This window comes from Equus caballus, chromosome 22 (assembly GCF_041296265.1).
Source record: "Equus caballus isolate H_3958 breed thoroughbred chromosome 22, TB-T2T, whole genome shotgun sequence".
NCBI classification, from domain to species: Eukaryota; Metazoa; Chordata; class Mammalia; order Perissodactyla; family Equidae; genus Equus; species Equus caballus.
In genome coordinates, this window is record NC_091705.1 from 23,029,739 (window position 1) to 23,035,112 (window position 5,374).

Genomic DNA, 5,374 nt, shown 5'->3' on the forward strand with positions numbered 1-5,374 from the left:
GCACCCTCAAAAATATAAGAAATTCTCTGACATAACCACAATACTATTATCACACCAGACAAATTAACTATAGCAAAATTAGAACAAAGTTAACTATAGTACTATATTACTGTATACTATGTAAAATTACTACAGTAAGTATAGTAACTATAGTGTCATTTAATTATATATTCAATTGTCCCCAACTGTCCCAAATTGTCTTCTACATTTTTCTCTTCTTTTCAAACCAGGATCCCATTAAGGACAGTATGTTGTATTTGGTTGTTACATCTCTTCTTTCCTTTTTAATCTAGAGTAGTCGCTCACCTTTTCCCCCTCACATTGTCTTTTCAAGGGCCGGAGTAGTTTTCTTGTAGAAAACTTGGTTCCTGATTTGTCTGACTATTTCCTTAACTTGTTCTTCTACTCTCTGAATCTCCTGTAAACTTGCAGTTAATTGTAAAGACTTCATTTAATTTAGGTTACACATTTTGGCAATCATATTTCCCGGGCAATGCTGTGTGTTTCGTGTGGCGCTGCCTCAGGAGACAGGCAGCTTCGGGATGTGCCAGTATTGGGAGTGGTAAATTTAAACATGGCATTAAGATGGTGCAGCTGGATCTCTGCCTTCTAAAGTTACCTTTCCTCCTTTGTCATTGGCTAATAATTCATGGGGTAAAACTTTGACACCATGCAAATACCTAGTTCTCCATCAACATTTCACCTAATTTTTTTAGTATCCATTTATGATCCTTATCTGACATTTTTCATTTGGGATTGCAAATTGGTAATTTTTCTCATTCTATCATGTGAGGAATACATTTTTTTTGAGGATGATTACTATGTGTGTGATGAAATGATGCTGGCATGCTTATGTCCAGGGAGATGATCTCTCAGATAGGTCCTGGCTGAATCTAAGTAGCCGTCCTTGTCTTTAGGTCACTTTTCTCTACCACCCCACCAGCCTTCTGATCACTCAGTTCTTTGCATTGAACCTACCAAACCTGGAATTACTGACCAGCTGTCTTAGTCTGTTCGGACCGCTACAACAGAATAACGGAGAACAGGTGGTTTTTAAACAGCAGGCATTTATTTCTCAGTTCTGGAGGCTGGGAAGTCCAAGATCAAGGCACCAGCAAATTCAGTGTCTGGTGAGGGCCTGCTTCCTGGTTCATAGGAGGCCATCTTCTCACTGTGTCCTCACATGGTGGAAGGGGCGAGGGAGCTCTCTGGGACCTCTTTTATGGAGTCACTAATCCCATTCATGAGGGCTGTGCCCTCATAACCTAATCACCTCCCAGAGGCCCCGCCTCCTAACACCATCACACTGGAGGCTAGCATTTCAACATGTGGATTTTGAGGGGACACAAACGTTCAGACCACAGCATCAGGCTTCTAGTTCCGGCCTTAGCTTACTGGTTAGAGCAACCTGAGCTCTGCAGGCCATCACCAATGCATTTCATCCAATCGGTGGTGGGAATGTCTTATGGAGTTTCTCCTTGATTGAACTGAATGTTCAAACTTTATATCCAAAATCCTTGGGGTAAGCCTATGAAGCAGACACAGCCTTGGGGCACATGCTTGTTTGTGTGTTAGGCAGTGAACACTACAGACAAGTCTCTCTGACTGAAAACGGAGACAGGGATCATTTGCAATAGAGAGAAAACCAACTCAAGCCAGTTTAGGTACAGAATGACATTTCTCAGCCCAAGTATCTGAGGTGTCTAGAAATGTGGCTGCTTCAAGAGGCTTGGACCAGTGATTCCGACATCATCAAGACTCTCTTTCCATATGCTTCCCTCTGGGTGTTCATTTTGTTCTCCACTCTGCAGACAGGCTTTCTCTGTGTGATGGAGAATGTGGCCCAAAGCAGCACCAGCTTCGTTTCTTTCCAAGATGAGGCCCCTGAGGCAAGATCCTAGTTCTAAATGGAAATATCCTGGGAAAGAATTGTGATTGGTCCAACAGGAGCTGCATGCTCCCACCTCCACTAATCACTTTGGCCAGGCCAGTTTCAATCAAAATAGACAAGGCCTGGGCTGAGCACCCAACCTGTGGTAAGGGGGAGGTGGCAGTGTGATTGGCAGACTCAGAAGATGATTTTGATGGGAGATGGGGAGAGAGGTAGACTAAGAAAGTAGCAGCTGTTCATTCCATAATGGAACCAGCAGCCGGATTTGCTGTACATATTTCATTGCTGATCAGTCAGCATGTAACAAGGGTTGGTTAATAGTTAACTGGCTGTAGGCGTGCAGACACTCAGAGAGTCTGGGTGAGAAAGCAGGGCCAGGGAGCAGGAGGAAATGATCTCCCTTGGACTGGAGGTGGGAAGGAGAGCTCTAGAAGCGGAGGTTTCCTCTGACACTCAGTGTCCAAGAGGGTAAACTCTGGGATATGTATACGTAAATATACATATATTTACATATATATATATAATGGATATATAATATATATTTCTTTCCAGAGGTGGTGTGGAGTAGGGCCAGAGCAAAGGTTGAAATCACCCAGTGGAAATTAGACTCCTATCACTCACTCCTTCAGGACCAGAAACACCGTTAGCATCTTCTCTGAGTTCTACAGACACTAACACATCCTATTTGTAAAGGATGATTTGAGTACTGCCTGATAAACTTGAGGAGGTCAAGGATGAGGGTCTCTTAAGTCTTCTTGTCACTGACTTTGGGGCTTGGATTGCTAGATGGGCCCTTTCACACTCTCCCACTCAAATCCCAGAGATTAGATAAAGCTGCCCAGACTCTCTGGCAGCTGAGAATATGTATATTCTGTTGTTCCCCACTCTCACCTCACCCCCTTACTTTGCATTTTATGAGGCCTTGAACCTCCCTGCCACCTCCCAAAGCTCCACCCCACACATGGTTACCTAACTCAACTCATTACTTAAGAACAGATCAGGTCTCAGCTCTTCCTGGAGCCCACTGCTGTTTCTTCTCTTCCACGTCCTCAGCACCCACTCCCCTTTGCCTACGTAGGGCTGGAGGCTCTTTCTACCTACAGTAGCGTGAGCATCACTTTTGCTGTACGCATTTCACTGTTCTGTGTCCTTTATCGATTTCTTTATCTCAGTTGACTGTGTGTGTTTTGAAGTACAGAAGCAATTAGAGATCATTAGTTTCCTAATCCTTAGTGTCTTGCCCAGAGACCAGCAAAGAGTAAATGCTAATAAATACTTGCTGGATGATGGAAGAAATGCACAGAATGTACTTTAAAAGAAAAGTGAATACAAAGAAGTTACTCCTTAATTATTGACCTGGCCCACTTACAGTTAAGCAGAATAACATTCATGGTTCATTTCGAGTGAAAACACAGAAGCCATATTTTCTTAGTGTCATTACCACTGTCAAGAAGAAAACCAAGGTCATAACAGATTCTTCCTAGATTGTATTAAGAAATTAATGTAGCTTAATCACACACAATTTGCTTTCTAGGTTAACTAAGTAATATGAAAGGGCAATAATTTTCTTTGGAACTAGTAAGTATAATCTGCATATACGTGCTTTTGAGAATAATTTAATATGTTACCTTCAACATGTGTCTATAGTCTATGTCATTATTTTAAATATAAAAGAAAGATCCTTAGAAGTTCTCATAACCAAGAGGTTATGAGATTGACTTCTCCTTTTTTCTTTTTTTGCAAATGTGCACCACGATGTTTTAAGTAAGGCAAACCATGAGTGTGCAAGTTGTGGTTATACCAGATTTCGAACCCTGGGGAGGTGCATTAGAAGTGGTGGTCATTCTAATGAAACAACCAGGTAACATCAGGACAAGTTGGTTTGCAGCATCAAAACTATCCGTTTAAGTTTCTTTGTTCTTGGTAATCAGAGGTCCTGCATTGTCTCCAATCTCTTCTGGGTGTTTTGTGTAAGACTCATCATAGAATGGGAACTTTTCAGACCTCCAGTAATGGCAGGACACAGCTTTATCTCCCAAATCCTCCATGCAAAAGCAGGTACTATCCTGGGGATGTTTTGCTGGCTATGAAGACTTACCGTAGATTTGTTGCAAGGATCTTTAACGTGAAACCTGTTGTAAGCTAGATGACCAGTCACAGCTGTCCCAGCGGCCATGGAAATGCTGTGATCCATTCGACACATACTCTGGAACTGGAAGCCTGACTCATGGTCCTGCCACTTACAAAGCATGTGTACAGGACACTGAGCAGAAATGTATTCCTCCCCACCCACCCCCGCAAACCCCCAGAACAGTGACTTTTGGTATTTATTAGTAAATTCAAAGCCAGCTTGTGTGCAAAAATTCAAATTATTTGACAACAGTTAAATAATCCTTCCATGCTTGCTGCCTTCCACTAGGCATTCTGTGAATTTTATTCTCATGGTTAACGATAAACAGTCATGTCTGATCATGACCTTATATAAACAGATATCTAGGATTTGAATAGAAGAATCTTAATAAGGTTGTTCAGCTTTGCCCACAGCCGGTGATTGACAAACCCAGAATGGAGGCAGAGGCTCAGGGTGCTTTAAGAGGAATCTGTTGTTCCTACCTCTTTTTACCCAGAGCTCAGAAAGGAGGAGGAAAAGGATAGCATCTTTTTCGTGGCGTCTGGTAGTCTGCTGGGGCTGCTATGTCAAAGCATCACCGACTGCGTGGCTTAAACAATAGGAGTGTGTTTTCTCACAGTGCTGGAGTCTGGAAGTTTAAGATCAAGGTGTGGGCAGGTTCGCTTTCTCCCCAGGCCTCCTGCTCGGCTTGTAGGTGACCATCTTCCTGCTGTGTCCTCACGTGGTCTTTCCTCTGAGCGTGCGCACCCCCCGGCGTCTCTTCTTTTTCTTATAAGGACATCAGTAATGTTGGATTAGGGCCCGGCTGTATTATCTCATTTAACTTCAATTACCTCTTTAAAGCCCTTATCTCCAAATATAGCCACATTTAGGGGTTAGGGCTTCAGCGTATGAATTTTTTTGAGGGACGCAATCATTCTATAACACGGCCCTGGCTCTTTTATTTTGTTGCCAATGGCAGTAGAAGAGCCTTTGTCTGCCATGGGAGCAGGCCAGGCCAGAATAGTCTCTGCTAGGGCTGTCTGAGTAGATGAGTAGGGAGAGGGAGGCCAGCAATGATGCTGTTTCTTGCTCAAATTTTTGTCCACTCAGTTGGGTATAGGCCGGAGACCAGCAGTGCTAGCTGCCGTGCGCCTCGCTCGGCCTCCAGGACCTCCACACTCCTTCCTGCTTTCTGAGCCTCAGCTGCTGACAGTTGGCTTTTACTTCATTAAAGTCCACATCTTTTCTGGAATTATCTCCGGCTCACAACTTTTATCTATAGTTTTATTTAGTGCCCTTCTCTCCCTACTCTCAGGTCAGTTACAGGCCAACCTCATTTATAGATGTTCATAATAGTCTCTAACTTCACA

At 43.2% G+C, this 5,374-nt stretch overlaps 1 pseudogene; it reads right to left on the reverse strand.

Moving 5' to 3' along the window:
- Positions 1–1,050: 1,050 nt before the first annotated feature.
- On the reverse strand, positions 1,051–4,120 carry LOC100630230 (CDGSH iron-sulfur domain-containing protein 1 pseudogene; annotated as a pseudogene).
- Positions 4,121–5,374: the final 1,254 nt, after the last annotated feature.